At 43.2% G+C, this 18,862-nt stretch overlaps 1 non-coding gene across 1 annotated transcript; it reads right to left on the bottom strand.

Moving 5' to 3' along the window:
- Window positions 1-5,017: 5,017 nt before the first annotated feature.
- TRNAV-CAC (transfer RNA valine (anticodon CAC)) lies at window positions 5,018-5,090 on the bottom strand. Its single transcript has one exon. It is a non-coding gene; the product is annotated as a tRNA-Val (tRNA).
- Between the last annotated feature and the right edge of the window lie 13,772 nt (window positions 5,091-18,862).

The raw sequence follows: 18,862 nt of genomic DNA, 5'->3' as shown, positions 1-18,862 counted from the left end.
ATACTTCAACCCAGATGCACCAGAGACGAAATATGTTGCGAATAGGAGTGCTCACCTCATTCAAATTCACCATTTATCTCGAGAATTGAAACAAGCAGGTTTCCACAAAAAGCCAAAAATTGCTTTGTTTCCACTCGGGATTGAACCGGGGACCTTGGGCTTGTAAGGCGCACGTGATAACCACTACACTACGGAATCAAAAGTTGGCCCTCTTACAGTAAATGGCGGAACTTGGTGTCTCTCAAGCCGGAATGCCTTCCTAGTTGCTTCAAATATGTTGCGTGATACCGAGTGCTCAGCGATAACCTGACAGCTGCGTTCCACCTACACCTAAATGAAAGCGATTCTTAAAGGTTACATAGTGAGTAGAGCACAGGAAAGACAGATCCATCCCTTCTCCTTGTTCTTCTTCTCCTTAATCTGTTTACGCTCCAGGGTTAGTTTTTCCCTCGGACTCAGTGAGGGATCCCACCTCTTTCGCCTCAAGGCAATGTCCTGGAGCGCGAGGCTTTGGGTCGAAGGTTCAACCGGAGGGGAGGGCCAGTACGTCGTCCAGGCGGCCTCATGTGCTGTGCTGAACAGGCGCCTTGTGCGGGGATAGGAAGATTTCAACTTGTTTTACAGGACACGAGAGCGGAAAAGCGGCCCGCACTCTACAGAAGAAAAGTATTAATGTATATATGATAGGATAAGTGTATATATGTGTATATAGTTAGAGAGACAAGTGTGTGCCACCAACACCGCAAAGAAGGGCCGTCATCAAGGGAGAAAGAAGATGCCCCTTACAATAAGTAAGGCTTGGCACTACTCCCCTTCTCCTTAAAAGGAGACTTGGCACCAGGGACTGCTGGCTGCTGGACCAAGGGACTAACCTGTGGCCCAAAGTCTAGAGGCCAGCGGACCCGAGCCGCACCAGGCAGTGACAAGAAGGACTGACTCCCCATAATAATTGACAAAAGCTAGGTAAATGGTTATGATTGCATGTCACATACTCCTAACTAACAAAACCTCTGGATTTTTCCAGCCCACATCCTTGCATGTGCTATCAAAAGATGTCAGGTTTTACATGTAGGCTCCTTCTATTTTCTGCCTATGTGGTTTTTCCCTGACCCTTCAATACCATACCTTAACACCATCCTACAAATACAAAATCGCCTGGTAACGTGTTTAACGTGGAAACAGGCAGATAGTCCTTGTATCACTTCCCACTCTCCCTGCTATCTCTTTCTACTTAGAACTAATAGCATGTCGGAGGCAATTTAGATTGTGTCGATTGCCACGCCGGGGGAGCGGCCTACGGAGGCCCCCCCGTAAAAAAAAAATCAAGGGTTTGGCAAGGGAGAAGGAAGGAAGTAGCAGTGGCCTTAAGTGAAGTACCATCCCGGCATTCGCCTGGAGGAGAAGTGAGAAATCATAGAGAACCACTTCGAGGACGGCTGTGGTGGGAATCGAACTCCCTTTACTCAGTTAACATAACGAGGCTGAGTGGGCCGCTTTCCACTCCTTATAACACTTTTCAAATTTCGTGGCAGAGCCGTTTGTTTTTGGTAGCGTGATTATTGTTTTAAGACGAAGTACGACCGGACGACAATCCTCTATTAACACTTATCAAAGGGGGAAAACGGAAGTGATCTGGCACTTCGGAAAAGGAATACATCGGCCAAAGAAAGACAAGGATCACGAAGGGGGTGAAAGTGAAAGACACCCTAGGCTTCGCAACCTAACCTAACACCGTTGCGTTTGGAAAATAATAAAGGAGTTTGCGAAGGGATGTCGGATAGTCTAAAGGAAAGTGGAAGAAATGGCAGGACTCAGCTAAGTGTCCCATGACCGCCAATGCACTCTCCCTAGTTACGAACCCCTCTTATGACAATAAAGTGATACCCTGGGTTTTATTCTACCGCCCCACCCACTTCGGAGGCAGAACTGGGAATTGAACACAATAATCCGGGTGTGCCAGCTACTGACAGATTTTTATGGTGCTCAACTTCGTCAGCCTCTTCCTGGTAGACAGTCGGGAAGGAATTATTTTGCGTGCCAGTAAATCCTATCGACACTTAAAGAAAATAATTGTATATTTGTAGATACTGTATATGGAACGAATGCGCCACGAACAAAATTCTTTATGATAGAAGCTTCCAAATACCTTTTAAAGAGAGTAGTCCAGTTTCTGCTTATGAAGCAACAGGGAACACGCAATAATAGTGACGATATTGAAAATGTCACGTTATTGTGTTAATACAATATAATAATAAATTATGACTACGATGTTTAAATATGTTATATTGCACCAATATTAAGGATTTTTACTTTCATTTACTAAATAAATGAGTGATCAAAAATTTACTTTAAATATTTGAAAGCCGCGCTGAGTGGTTCAGAATGTTGAGGTACTGGCCTTCTGACCCCAGCTTGGCATGTTGGATCCTGGCTGAAATACGTCAGCTTCGTAATGTTAGATTTAGTGGAGCGTAAAAGAACTCTTGCGGGACTTAATCACCCAGATTGGCATGTTGGATCCTGGCTCAAATACGTCAGCTTCGTAATGTTAGATTTAGTGGAGCGTAAAAGAACTCTTGCGGGACTTAATCACGCACATCAGCGTCTCCAATAATCATAAAAGTAGTTAGTGGGACGCAAAGCCAATAACACTATTTTTAAAAATGTTGGAAAGCCATGAACAGCATGTGTAACGCTAGCCTGCAAAATAAAACATTTTTGTGCGGTAAAAACGAAACAAGGTGAGTTTTGTGAATTTCTTAACGCATAATTCGAGAAAAATATTAGTTTTGGCGAATCACGTCTGGTTTGGTGGCAATTTTACAAAATGATATTTTGTTCTTACGTAAAATTGTTGATACTTAGTATTGATTAAATTTGATGTATTAATGTAAATTTCAGCTTGCAAAACGTAATCATATTTTTCATGCATTGAATACACATAAATGCTGCTTTGTAAGCAAGTAGATAGTATGTATTATATTTTTAATGTATATTGACATTCGTGAAACTGAAGCATAAAGCGCCTCTTTAGTTTCGACTGTACAGTTACTTTTAAATTAATATAACCGTACCCTGAATAAAAATTACATGATTAAACATAAATAATTTTGTTACTTACATTATGTGCAGGTTAGATTTACACCTCTGTCTTTTCCCGTTTTCCGTGGAATTTCCGGGTTTTTGAAGTTCTTGAATGATCTCTAGAAGGGTCGTCCCGTGTAATCAACCAACAGTAATCGGCCATCATATTCACATCCCAACGTCCTTGATAGCGTCGTTTTGCATCTTTGAGATCCTGGTGAAACCTTTCACCTTGTTCTTCACTGATAGCTCCTAAATTTAGAGGGAAATAATCGAGATGTGAAGCTAAGAAATGAAGCTTAAGGCTCATATTACAACCGAGTTCTTTAACTTTACTAACATTTTCCTTACAATTTCTTTGTATTGAGGGTCCTTAATGTTGCCAAGGAATTTAGTCATTACATCTTTGAATGCGTTCCATGCCTCTTTCTCAATTCTAGTCATCGTGTCTGTGAAAATTTTATCCATCTGTTTATGAATCTGTGGTCCATCAAATACGCCTTCTTTGATTTTTGCATCTAATAATGAGGGAAATTTAGTGGATAAATATTGGAAGCATAGGCTACTTTTATGTAATGCCTCGACATACAGTTTCGTCAATCCAAATTTGATGTGCAAGGGTGGAAGTAGAATTTTTTCAAGGTCAATAAGACTTACATTCAAGATACTTTTGGATTCTGGTTGTAGTTGTTTCCTTTCTGTCCAATTCACTGTATCCCAATGTTTACCCCGTGCCCTGCTATCCCATTCGCATAGAAAACAGATAAATTTCGTATAACCTTTTTGTTGTCCCAGCAACAATCCAATGATCTTCAAATCACCGCAAATTTTACACCCATGCTCATGATATTTAATTTTTTCAAGCACCAAATTTAAGGTCTCGTATGTTTCAGACATTTTTGTGGAGTGTGCAAGTGGACGGATGCCAGACCATTTGTATTATGAAGCAAAACAGCCTTAAAACTTATTTTGGAAGAGTCAATAAAAACACGCCAGTTACTCGGATCATACTATTTCTCTCCCAATCGACGTAGAAGATTTGAAACATCCGTACAAAATACAAGTTCATCTTCTTGAATATAATACTTTCGGACTGTTATCTTTGAAAGGAAACTGCTTTATCATTCCATCATAAACATTGCATAAGGCCTGGGGCTTTTAACACGTCGGATTATTCAAGTCGTCTAAGATGAAAGACAAACTCTCAACTGTCTTATCTTCAATCCTACATACATTTAGAGAGCAAAAACCTATAATAAAATGCAAACAATCATCATCATCAACTGTTTACCCTCCAGGTTCGGTTTTTCCCTCGGACTCAGTGAGAGATCCCACCTCTACCGCCGCAAGGGCAGTGTCCCGGAGCTTCAGACACTTGGGCCAGGGAGACAACTGGGGAGAATGACCAGTACCTCGCCCAGGCGGTCTCACCTGCTATGCGGAACAGGGGCCTTGTGGAGGGATGGGAAGATTGGAAGGGATAGGCAAGGAAGAGGGAAGGAAGCGGCCGTGGCCTTAAGTTAGGTACCATCCCGGCATTCGCCTGGAGGAGAAGTGGGAAACCACGGAAAACCACTTCGAGGATGGCTGAGGTTGACTCAGTTGACCTCCCGAGGGTGAGTGGATCCCGTTCCAGCCCTCGTACCACTTTTCAAATTTCGTGGCAGAGCCGGGAATCGAACCCGGGCCTCCGGGGGTGGCAGCTAATCACGCTAACCACTACACCACAGAGGCGGATTGTGACTACACAAATAACTAAAAAAACATATTTTTTCAGTCTATTAGTTAGCAAGTTTGTCTGTAAATACCCTTCCACCGAGGTGTACCAAAGAAGAAACGTATTGGGAACAGGAGCGCTTTCCTATTTCAAATTCATCATTCACATCAAGAATATAATCAACAATTTTCTCATAAGGAAGAAAAGGACATATTGTGTTTCCGCCCGGGATCGAACCGGGGACCTTGCGCGTGTGAGGCGCACGTGATAACCACTACACTACGGAAACGGACGGGGTATGCTTGCCAGTAACATAAACTTCTCTCGCAAGCTCGGCTGGCTGCCTCCCAAGATCTTCATCCAGCTTGTGTGAAAACGGGTGCTCATCCATCACCGCCTCACACTCGATTTATACTAAAATGAATGAAACTGTTTAAGATTACGCTTCTGACTACAGCACAGGAAAACAGGCCCGACCTCTAAAGGTTGCATTTCATCATCATCATCATCATCATCATCATCATCTGTTTACCCTCCAGGTTCGGTTTTTCCCTCGGACTTAGCGAGGGATCCCACCTACCCCGCCTCAAGGGCAATGTCCTGGAGCTTCAGACTCTTGGTCGTGGGATACAACAGGGGAGTATGACCAGTACCTCGCCCAGGTCACCGACCTGCTATGCTGAACAGAGAAAGATTGCATTTAAGAATTGTTTTAGCGAAATACACTGTATTATAGTGAAGAAACTAATAAGATGAATGTTCGCATCTGTGATGTAGTGGTTGGCATGATTAGCTGCCACCCCCCAGAAGCCCGGGTCCGATTCCCGGCTCTGCCACGAAATTTGAAAAGTGGTACGAGGGCTGGAACGGAGTTCACGCAGCCTCGGGAGGTCAGTTAATCAGAGAGGGTTCAATTCCCGTGGTTTCCGCTGTCTCCTCCAGGAAATTGCCGTGATAGTACCAAATTTAAGGCTAGGGCCGCTTCCTTCCCTCCTCCTTATCTATCCCTTCCAATCTTCACATCCCCCCACAAGAACCTTGTTCAGCATAGCAGGTGAGGCTACCTGGGTGAGGCACTGTTATTCCTTCCCACTTGTATCCCTTCCCAATATCTCATGCTCCTGTATACTGCCGTACAGGCGGTAGAGGTGGGATCCCTGGCTTAGTTCGAGGGAAAACCTAACTCTTAGCGTAAACGGATTGAGAAGAAAAAGAAACGCTACAGACAACTAAAGAAACTATAGGCCCAAACTTATATATGTTTATTTTGAGATATAAGAAATGAATTGCCACAAAAAGATTTTTTTAGTAGAAACATCCAAAAACATTTTAGAGAGAGAATTCTGTTGCTGTTTCTGAAACAACTAGGAACACGTAATAATAGTGATGATGTTTTTCTATAATTCGCATAGCCACAGATACGTCTTATGGCGGCGATAGGATAGGAAAGAGCTAGGAGATGGAAGGAAGAGTGCGTGAAATTAATTAAAGTAGTGCCCCATTATTTGCCTAATTTGCAAATTGGGAAACCAGAGGAAGCCATCTTCAGGACTGCCGGCAGTGAGATTCCAAACCACTATCTCCCGAATGCAAGCTCACAGCGGCTCGACCCTAACAGCATGGTCAACGTGCTCGGTAGTGTTGATGTTGAACAATGTCACGTTAAATTTATAATACCGTACAATGATTAATGATGGCTAGGGATTTCTAATGTTACATTTCATCATTATTTAAGAATTACACTTTCACTTATTGAATAAAGAGTGCTCAAAATTTTTCTTTAAATGATATAATACCATGAGCAGCATATTGAATTCATTATTTATGCTAATATCCGGAATGCCGTAATGACATAAATGCATTCAATGCATTTGATGAATTGTTTAAGTTATATACTAAAAAAAAGGAAACATATATTCCAGACCCTAAAACATGGAAGTATGTAACACATAGTGCTTTTACAAATAATAATAATAAAAACTCCTTAATTTCCTCCCTTTATTAGTTAGCAAGCTCGTCTGTAACTATACTTCCACCCAGATGCACCAGAGACGAAATATGTTGCGAATAGGAGTGCTCACCTCTTTCAAATTCGCCATTTATCTCGAGAATTGAAACAAGCAGGTTTTCACAAAAAGCCAAAAGTTGCTTTGTTTCCACGTGGGATCGAAACGGGGACCTTGCGCGTGTAAGGCGCACGTGATAACCACTACACTACGGAATCCAAAGTTGGCCCTCTTACAGTAAATGGCGGAACTTGGTGTCTCTCAAGCCGGAATGCCTTGCTAGTTGCTTCAAATATGTTGCGTGATACCGAGTGCTCAGCGATAACCTGACAGCTGCGTTCCACTTACACCTAAATGAAAGCGATTCTTAAAGATTACATAGTGAGTAGAGCACAGGAAAGACAGATCCATCCCTTCTCCTTGTTCTTCTTCTCCTTAATCTGTTTACGCTCCAGGGTTAGTTTTTCCCTCGGACTCAGTGAGGGACCCCACCTCTTTCGCCTCAAGGCAATGTCCTGGAGCGTGAGACTTTGGGTCGAAGGTTCAACCGGAGGGGAGGGCCAGTACGTCGTCCAGGCGGCCTCATGTGCTGTGCTGAACAGGCGCCTTGTGCGGGAATAGGATGATTTCAACTTGTTTTACAGGACACGAGAGCGGAAAAGCGGCCCGCACTCTACAGAAGAAAAGTATTAATGTATATATGATAGGATAAGTGTATATATGTGTATATAGTTAGAGAGACAAGTGTGTGCCACCAACACCGCAAAGAAGGGCCGTCATCAAGAGAGAAAGAAGATGCCCCTTACAATAAGTAAGTCTTGGCACTACTCCCCTTCTCCTTAAAAGGAGACTTGGCACCAGGGACTGCTGGCTGCAGGACCAAGGGACTAACCTGTGGCCCAAAGTCTAGACGCCAGCGGACCCGAGCCGCACCAGGCAGTGACAAGAAGGACTGACTCCCCATAATAATTGACAAAAGCTAGGTAAATGGTTATGATTGCATGACACATACTCCTAACTAACAAAACCTCTGGATTTTTCCAGCACACATCCTTGCATGTGCTATCAAAAGATGTCAGGTTTTACATGTAGGCTCCTTCTATTTTCTGCCTATGTGGTTTTTCCCTGACCCTTCAATACCATACCTTAACACCATCCTACCAATACAAAATCGCCTGGTAACGTGTTTAACATGGAAACAGGCAGATAGTCCTCGTATCACTTCCCACTCTCCCCGCTATCTCTTTCTACTTAGAACTAATAGCATGTCGGAGGCAATTTAGATTGTGTCGATTGCCACGCCGGGGGAGCGGCCTACGGAGGCCCCCCGTAAAAAAAAATCAAGGGTTAGGCAAGGGAGAAGGAAGGAAGTAGCAGTGGCCTTAAGTGAAGTACCATCCCGGCATTCGCCTGGAGGAGAAGTGAGAAATCATAGAGAACCACTTCGAGGACGGCTGTGGTGGGAATCGTACTCCCTTTACTCAGTTAACATAACGAGGATGAGTGGCCCGCTTTCCACTCCTTATAACACTTTTCAAATTTCGTGGCAGAGCCGTTTGCTTTTGGTAGCGTGATTATTGTTTTAAGTCCGCCTTCGTGGTGTAGTGGTTAGCGTGCTTAGCTGCCACCCCCGGAGGTCCGGGTTCGATTCCCGGCTCTGCCACGAAATTTGAAAAGTGGTACGAGGGCTGGAACGGGGTCCACTCAGCCTCGGGAGGTCAACTGAGTAGAGGTGGGTTCGATTCCCACCTCAGCCATCCTGGAAGTGGTTTTCCGTGGTTTCCCACTTCTCCTCCAGGCGAATGCCGGGATGGTACCTAACATAAGGCCACGGCCGCTTCCTTCCCTCTTCCTTGCCTATCCCTTCCAATCTTCCCATCCCTCCACAAGGCCCCTGTTCAGCATAGCAGGTGAGGCCGCCTGGGCGAGGTACTGGTCATACTCCCCAGTTGTATCCCCGACCAAGAGTCTGAAGCTCCAGGACACTGCCCTTGAGGCGGTAGAGGTGGGATCCCTCGCTGTGTCCGAGGGAAAAGCCGACCCTGGAGGGTAAACAGATGATGATGATGATGAGTTAACGGGACAAGAAATTCCTAACGGAATTAAATATAAGACAATATACTCACTATTAACTGCGTTCCTGGAGACTGTTATGAAGTCACGTTCAGCCAATTTTCACATTACTACAGAGATTTGAATAAAAACACAAACCAAATCTGCCAATGCAAAAAACGGCTTTTTTTTTTTGCTATTTGCTTTACGTCGCACCGACACAGATATGTCTTATGGTGACTATGGGACAGGAAAGGCCTAGGAATGGGAAGGAAGCGGGCGTGGCCTTAATTAAGGTACAGCCCCAGCATTTGCCTGGTGTGAAAATGGGAAACCACGGAAAACCATCTTCAGGGCTGCCGACATGGGGTTCGAACCCACTATCTCCCGATTACTGGATACTGGCCGCACTTAAGCGACTGCAGCTATCGAGTTCGGTAAAGCGGCCTTTCAGCCCTGTCAAGTTTTGTGTCTATTTACAAATATATACAGTGAGTACAATGTATGCAGCAGCTAATGCGTTGTCCGATGATGCAAATCAGTAACTTTTTTGTCCCTCTTAATCCATTTTAATTATCTTGAAGACGTTCCTCAAAAACTTTTCAATGTCTCGTGACTTCTCCAATTTTTTCAATGGCTCTTTCTATTGTGTTGTTCATTACAATGTACTTGTTTCTCCACTTTAGACATTCTAAATTTAGGTCAATCCTCATAATTATCGTGGCAGAATATTCTGCTTCTTTCTTTAGTGTCATAATTAGGTGTTTTATTCGAGGGTGTGGTTTGCCTACGATTGCATTCAAGCGAAGGTTCCATCCTTCCACAGCGTTGTTGGTACGATGCCGCCTTCCGGTACAATTCCATGCATCAATTGGGAAATGAGGGTTTTCTAACCACTGGTCAATGAAATAGTCAGAAACCTTATTGAGTTTCTCATGTGCTACAGCAACACTGTGGATGTGTAGCCAGCCTTCCTCCACATCTGTCGTCTTTAAAAAGGCCAGAGCAGCGCACATTCTCACGGAGTCTCGTATTTCCTGGCGTGTGTTGTAATCTTTGGCAAGCCCAAGGTTTTGTACATTCCTCCATAGACTTTGTGAAAAATGAAAAAAGCACCCATGAAATTCTGCAGCAGGAAATACAATGTCGATTGCCTCGATCACTCCAGCTTCGAAATCTGCGGTTACTGTCTCAGGGGACCAGTCTGGAATCACCCGAAGAATGGCGTTAAACAGGTGAATGTAAATTGACTTTCTCTTGTCAGGAAGTAATGAGAAAACTACGGGGGTTACGTTTGTTTCTTCCACAGTGCTTCCTAAATCTACATGGATGGTGTATAACTGAGAAAATTGTTTGCTAACACTCTTAAAGGTGCCATCCATGGAAAAAATCTTATTTTCTCTTAATGCAGTTTTTTCTGTGGAACTGGCAAAAATAAGTATCCGCTCACCATCACAGTCGTCAGCTAGTAAGAAATTATTTCCATCTGCCATATTCAAACGTTCTGAATCCAACTCAACTTCATCTCGATGATTGGGTTCAGCCTCAATTCCCTGAGCATCCCTTCACTGTCTATGCAGAGAAGACTTGCAGTTATATAACTGAGGAATTCTGGTAACTAGTTCAAATCCGGATTGTAGAAGAGGTTTGAATTCGTCGTAAAAAATCTGAAACCAAAAGGAACTAACTATACTATCTATATAAATAAAATAAGAGTTATGTCTGTACATTACTTGGAATAGTGAAATTTTGGCATAATTTCATGTATTACGCATCGTAGAGGCCGAATCGAAATTTATCTCAATTTCTGTCTGTTTGTCGAGCAAGATCACTCGCAGAATGTAAACTCGCTTCGCTAGTTTACTTCCTTCGGCCTTCAGCCTCAGGATTTGCAAGGAGATCAAACCCAATTTAAATTAATATATGCCTATTTAGAAGCCAGTGGGGCGCAGTCCTAGAGTCTGGGGCATAAATATTGTCACAAATAAAAAATATAAACCTACCTGTGAAATGGATTTATCAGTTTCTTCGTGGGCTCTTTCTTTCCCTGTGCACCCCTTGTGGGTGGGGGACGCAGACAAAGAATTCACCCATGGTATCCCCTGCCTGTCGTAAGAGGCGACTAAAAGAGGAAACCAAGGGATGATCAAATTAGAACCATGAAACTACTTGCGATTAGTACCAACACGTGGGGAACACCATGGGTCGCTTTTACTTGCGCGTAGTATTACTATGTTGGGTATCAAATAGGTTTGTGATTAGTAGCAAACGAGAGCGTGACGGCTTTTACAGTACTTGTGATTAGTAGCACTATATGAGGAACACCACGGGATAGTACGAGTCCCTGTGGTTAGTACACTTATGTGATGAACACCATAGGTTTGCGTTGCCTGTTAATGGCGCCGCAATGTGCGAAATAACGTAGGTCTGTAATACATGTGGGAATTTCATTACCTGTGAGTAGTACCATACTGTGTGGAATACCGCGAGTCTACGCTAGTCTTGATTAGTACCGCAACATGACAAATACCATGGTTCTACTTTCCTAGCGATAAGTACCATTGTGAGGGGCCGCTGGCTTGGATTTTGGACCCCTTTCGACTACAAGTATCATCGATTCAGTATTGTGCTATAGAAGAAGTCCCTTGGTCAGTAATACTATTGTTATACGCCAGCTTCCGTGCATGTGAGGCACTGAGGGTCGGTTCCACTGATCGTTTTAAATTCACATCCGTCCATCCATCCATCCATCCATCCATCCATCCATCCATCCATCCATCCATCCATCCATCCATCCATCCATCCATCCATCCATCCATCCATCCATCCATCCATCCAATCTTCGTCCTCACGTTTTGAATTGTGATCAGTGGATATTTTTGGGCTTTTAATTTGTCATTTCATTTCGTACCATTAGGGGCCGGTGACCTAGATGTTAGGCCCCTTTAAACAAAAAGCATCATCATCATCATCATCATCATCATCATCATCTTTCCTGTGCCATACCCTTGTGGACTTCTTGTGCAGCCACATCAGGAACATACGTATTATGGATCTCTTCTTTAATAATTTCACGGTTTATAGTCAACACTTTTCCAGAACGGTTAACACAACGCCACAAAACTTCACCGCACTTCTCATTCTTAACCGTATACCGATACCCGTTAAGTAATAAACTAGGTTGGTCCCTTGTGGTGGTTGAAAACTCCATAATTAACAAAGATATTAATTCATAGAGATCATTCGAACGAATGAAGTATCTGTTCATAAACAAAGGTGGGGAGGGGAGGAATGGTTTTTCACAGCAGGGGTGGATGTGAAATCCCACAACCAGTTGTGGATATCCCACAACCTGTGATTGTACAAGTAAGCACAGGGGTCATTGACCTCTGACTACCTGCACTGCCTCAACCCTTGTCAACATTTCGTCTGGACGAGATGGCACTCATAAACTTGTATGATAATTTGTAAAACCGAACTGGACGAAATGGCACGTTTTTCAAGTAAATTTGTTGCTGGACGAAATGGCACTTGGACGAAATGGCACTGAACGCTTGGTGTCTCTCAAGCCTGAATGCCTTCCTAGTTCTTCAACTATGTTGCGTGATACCGAGTGCTCAGCGATAACCTGACAGCTGCGTTCCACTTACACCTAAATGAAAGCGATTCTTAAAGGTTACATAGTTAGTAGAGCACAGGAAAGACAGATCCACCTCTTCTCCTTGTTCTTCTTCTTCTTCTTAATCTGTTTACACTCCAGGGTTGATTTTTCCCTCGGACTCAGTGAGGGATCCCACCTCTTTCGCCTCAAGGACAGTGTCCTGGAGCGTGAGACTTTGGGTCGAAGGTTCAACCGGAGGGGAGGGCCAGTAGGTCGTCCAGGCGGCCTCATGTGCTGTGCTGAACAGGTGCCTTGTGCGGGGATTGGAAGATTTCAACTTGTTTTACAGGACACAAGAGCGGAAAAACGCCCGCACTCTCCAGAGGAAAAGTACTAATGTATATATAATAGGATAAGTGTATATATATTGGGACCTTTCCCACCATCCCCCATAGCTCATGGTACCATGTGCCAACAAAGAGGTGACCCTGTCGGGTCACGAACACATGGGACCATGCTCCACGGAAGTCGATAGTCAAGGGATCTTTTGGTCTGTGCCGATTTCCCCTCATTGGGATTGTATACTTAATCCACTCACATGAAAGGTCATCGACCATACGACTCAGCCAGATCTAAGCTACTCTCCCGTTCCTGAGGTCTGAACACGGACTCCTCAGGGCCGAAGACCGTTCGCGGCAAATAGAGAAAAAAAAATACCTTACAACTAACTTAAAGGCATAACATGAACGGAAGAGGTTCTGGATGCTAATTATCGGCAAGAAAATAGGCACGAATAAATTTTCTGATTATTTAATTCACTCCCGTTGAACATATTTACAATCTATAACCTTGAACTTCAACGTTAAATTACATCCATAGAATTTTAATACCAACCACGGACAACCATGTCCGGGCTGCCACCCAAGTGAAGTTTTTATCCCCATCATTATAAGATTCAATATGTGGTCTATTGACATACACTGTTGAAATTTATAACACAAAACAATCACCTATTCGGATTAAGCACATGGGTGTTCACATTTAACTTCAAACAACTCGGAGAAATTTGAGTTGCGTTTACTACACTCTTGGTTGATCAACTTGGTTTCGAGTTTACGGACACGATTATTTTACCTGCTGAGTACGGTAAACACTATTATAATGAACCAATCTTTTTACAAAAAAATTATAAGGGAACTATGACCTTACGGATATAAATATTCCCGGGATTAATTCCCAAATTACATATTTAAAACACAGCAAGTTATACTAATTTACTCTAAGATTAGAGTGGCCACCTACATCGAACATAACACGAGAAATATAATATTTAAAGACATTAAAAAAAATCATAAAATGATAAACAACTTCACGGCGTTACAACCTCTCGCAAAAACATGAAATGCACACAATTCTAGTTACTGCTAATCACCTCATTTGAGGACTAACTATACACATTCTAGGGCCTGACCCCTCCACTCAAACGAACTACCAAAGGATTTTTCACGAAGCCTCAATTAAACAAATCAATTAGCATCAAAACAACATCCTATTTACACTATTATCACACCTGGAAGAGAAAACACATATTATAACATTTTCCATACATGGTAACTGCATCTGGATTACCATTAGCCGTCGTTTGTGTGACTGACTCCCTTTTGTCATGTCCGAGGTACGAACGGGAGACCAACAGGTCTCTCGAGTCGGGGAACCTGAAAAATCAAGACCCTATCTATCGCTTCTCCATGTGTATGAACTAAGTGTTACTGCATTCACCCAACCTAGCCTGATTAGAATGTGGTAATCGATTAACAAAAAAAAACATTTACTAGCAGAGCACAAGGCGGTTCGAGGAAGAACCCATCCTTGAGAAAGACGGCCATACATTTTGCCTTTTCAGCAGTTCTGGTTTGACCCGTCAAGCGAGCTCGACCCTCCCGGGGAAGTATGCCATAAATTTCCTTGTCAACCGCCGGCACACCGGCCACATGCTTTTCTCTTTCAACCCAACATTAGCGCGTTTACAAAAGCCTATTCAGTGGGCCAAATTATTCACGCGAACAAAATATAACAAATACAAACAGGTGCATAGAATTATGCTCAAACCCGCTCAGGTATTCTTCATCAGACCAATCTCTCAACTTTTGGGCCGTTACATGATTTTACTCTCTCTCTCTCTCTCTCTCTCTTATAGGAGTCCGGAGTTCCATCCTCGTGCCTCTCATAATAAAACTACCACAATCCACGGGCTAGCAAACTAGAGTTTAATAACCTCACAGAATTTACTAATAACAATAGTCGTAATAATCACAATAATGATACTAATAATAATAATACTAATAATAATAATACTAATAATAATAATAATAATAATAATAATAATAATAATAATAATAATAATACGGACTATGTACCTGACATGAAGTTATAATTCTTTAATAGATCGGCATAAGATTATCCGACCAAACTGATTAATTTAAATGAAATAAAATGGACTACCAAAAAGGTATTTAAGCAATCACACACAAAAAAAAACATTTCCTTTAACGGGGCACTAGCTAGAGTTGGTAGGGTGGACATTTGTACCTCGGTGCCATGACTCTTCACACACATATTGGACAGCAACGCCTTAAGTTATCATGCATAAAATACAACTACTTTACATTAAAACGAGTACTTCATCTATCCAACTTTATCTGGTTCACAGGATATATGGCAATGATTCTTGCGTCATCTTAACCTGTCTTCTTTCATATATCTCTCCAAGAACGAAGGCTCCTTTATTACCTCAACGAAATTAATTAGCCTTTTCCCCCCGTCTCCTCTGACAGTACTCATAAAACAAGGATATAATCATGCTCGTGCAATAAAGACAACTAGATGGGACATTCATACTCTATTCCTAATTTGTTTCCTTCCCAAACAACTTTAAAAGGTTAAACTAAAATAAAATACCGACCACTCTAATCACTACTTTAATTATTCAATATAAACTCATCCCATGCTATTCCTATATTCTGACATGATTTATCTACAGGGAATATCCATATCATAAGATCATAATTTTGTACTCAACATGTTGGTCCGTTGTCCATCGTCCGTCGCTCGAGCCCCGAAGAGGGCTGCCTTGTAGGTCTTAACCCATCCTGCTGAAGTGGGAGATCGCTGGTTCAAGACGTTCCATGATGCTCCTGGAATAATCCATAGCGTTGGGGTTTGAACACTGAAATGACACTGTTTACACCCTTTTTTCACAAAACTTCCTCCACTCGCGTTACAGGCAAATTTTCCCTTTTATTGGTATGATTGCGATCTTTTGCGGAATGAAAGTTGCATATTTATTAATTTGATGCCGGACGCAGCTATACTACCTCAGTCCGACAAAGAGATTACAGAAATCACGGTTCCGTCACTGCAATAGTTTATTAAACTGAATTAACGTGACATTGGGTTCCTATATTTATTTCAAAACCCTGTCTCGTACGTCTGTTTCTCTGTACTTCTACAATTACGCCGTCATTCAGCACGATAACTTGGTACTTGAATTCTGTTTATATCATATTACACGGAATTTCGTGCTACCTTTTTACATGTCTACCTTCGCAAAATTCAAATTATTCCTCACACACCACGGACTCTCTTTACCACGGGAGATGAATTGAAGAATCGTTTTCTCCGTCCGAGATTCGGCACATCACTGCGTCACAGTTTCGCGATGCGAACATACGACGTAGTTCACGTAATTTTGTGGCGCGTTGCGAACAATCTGTAATTCATACAGCACTATCGCTCAGTTAAGTTCTCTACCGACAATTCGTATGAGAAATTATACATATTTGCACTCCCGTTTATATCAACATTTCTATACAAAGAAAAGGAAAGCCCGACCACAAATCGGCCGTGTGGTCACCTCGTAGACTCCTCGAAGACTGGCGTCCACCCTCATATGTGCAGGCAAATATAAAGGCTCTCTCGGGTGGGGAATGCTTGGGGAGACATCTTCCTCCAACACATTTTAGTTTTCCAGATCCACAAGGCTTACGAATCCCAGCGGTGCGGCAATTTGTGTGGCCAACTACTCCGAAATACACGCTATGATGCGGAACTCAGGATGATCGGTGGATTTGTCGTAATTAATTCCAATACAATCGGGGTGGGGGTAGTATTCGCTAATAGTATTTGGCGACACTGTAGGCGTGGGCAAGCCGTGGTGGTTACGTAACCTTATGAAGGTGCATTTTCGTAGGCGAGATTATTCTACCTTGATTTTCAATTTTTCCATTCATCCAATAATCCTCTTATTACTCTGCCGTATGTTTTCTGGTTAGTTTAGCCTTTATTGAGCTGAAAACACCCCTGAAATCGCCCCATAGCTTTGGCATCGCTGTGCGTTGGCATATGTTTTCAATATGGAGTCAGCAAAATTGTATTCTTCTTCCCCTTTTTCCATGATACGCGCGCAGTTCGGGAGTTTTTTTAAGCCACCCACTGGGAGATCTAGGCGCCTCTACGTCGCGAAGTGTTATGCAATATGACGCTACTGCCAGCATCCACACAAAGGAAGCTACAAGCCTACTAATTTCTTCAATATATACTTCGAAATAATTATTCCTGTGACTATACGGTCACATCTGCCCCTCCATTGGTTTCAAGAAATTTGGAACGGAGTTACGAATTTCTTGGTTTAAAATCTTGCTTTAAGGAACGTCTCCTCTGTGTGTACTTAATCTTTGAGTCTCTAAATTCAGCCAGGCATTTTCTCTTTTGAGAAGGAAACATATCCGTCCCAAGGCTTCACGCTTCTGATACAATCCTAGGCATTCTTCACAACACTGGCCATCTTGGTTCTCCTGCTCGACCGTTCACATCACGTGGACCATTGCATCCTCTTGAACGTCCTCTTCCTCGTCCAATGGATCCTCATCTTCGTCTCTCTCCAGGTCATCTCCCTCTTCTTCGACGTTCTCATCTACCTGATTGGCGTCGATTCTGCTGCTTCCTGGAGGATGGTATACTTTCAAATTTGCGGCGTTGTACACTGTCTCAGTTGTGCCGTCCATACTCTGGACCTTGTACGAGTTATTAGCCAGATTTTCGATGACCCTATACGGCCCAATGTATAGCTCCGCAAACTTGTGATATATTTTATTTGCGGGATCGGAGATCGCTGGTCGTTTAACAAGGACGAGTTCACCAACTCGTAGCGGACGATGGTACCTTTTCCCACGCAGACGTCGTAATCTCTTTTCCGCCTGTTCCTTCAAGTATTCCGCCGTCGTTTGGATGCAGAGTTCCGCGGATAAGCGGGGGTCTTGGGGACATTGGATCACGTTCACCCAGGGTCTCTTGGGCACTTCATCGAAATGAACGACGCTTGGGATCATCCCAGTTGATTCGTGGACTGTCCCATTAACACACTCCTCAATGATAGGGAGGACGTCCACCCATCGCCAATGTTGACGGGAACAGTAGATTCGGCAGAATTTGCCTATTTCCCGCATGATCCGCTCAGCTGGATTGGATTCGGGATGGCGAATCGAACTCAAATGATGCTTCACCCCTAGCCGTTCAATATCCCTTTTAAAAGCTCCGGAGGTAAATTGGGAACCGTGGTCTGTTAAAATACACTCCGGTTTACCCATCCTCGGAATGATTTTATTCTTTATCTGATTTATGACGGCTCGGGTATTTGCTTTTTGTACAGGGCAAAGTTGGATGAACTTTGAAAAAACATCGACGCACACCAAAATATGCTGCATTCCGCGTCGTGCCTTGGGCAAAGGACCGTAAAAATCTAGCGCGAAGAGCTCTTTGGGCTCCTTCGGCAACAAAGGTCGTGGCAGTTGTCTGAGCAAAAAGGTGTTGTGTTTCACCCGCTGGCATATATCGCACGTCATCAATACACGGCGGACAATCTTCCTCAAATTTGGCCAAATGAAGGTTTCCTTTAACGTAGATACCACCTTGTCGATCCCGGCGTGACCAATGGCTCGGTGGGCCAACCAGATTAAGTCTTCATGTAATACGGGCGGCACTACAATCCTGTATCGAGTGTGGTTATCATCGACAAATTTGTGTAGAATCCCATTGAAGTAATTGTATCGTTCTGCCTTCTTCTCTATTTCTGAGTACTCGGCGGTACCTGGTTGTATCTTCCGCTTGAAGAACTTGATCAACTTCCCTGTTTCCGGATCTCTTTCTTGCTCCTCCCCTATAGTCCTCAACTTCTCTAGCGTGGCCTGGTCTTCATCTTCTAGTTGGATGTGGAAAATGGAAGTTTCGCTGGGGTCCGGGTTTCGACTCAATGCATCCGCGATAATGTTGTTTTTCTCAGCACAATGCTCTACTGTTAAGTCATACTGCTGGACGAAAAGACACCAACGATTGACCCTTTCGCTC

This window comes from Anabrus simplex, chromosome 7, assembly GCF_040414725.1.
Source record: "Anabrus simplex isolate iqAnaSimp1 chromosome 7, ASM4041472v1, whole genome shotgun sequence".
Classification (NCBI taxonomy): Eukaryota; Metazoa; Arthropoda; class Insecta; order Orthoptera; family Tettigoniidae; genus Anabrus; species Anabrus simplex.
Note: the sequence above shows the minus strand (reverse complement) of the source record. Positions and strands in the feature narration are given on the sequence as shown.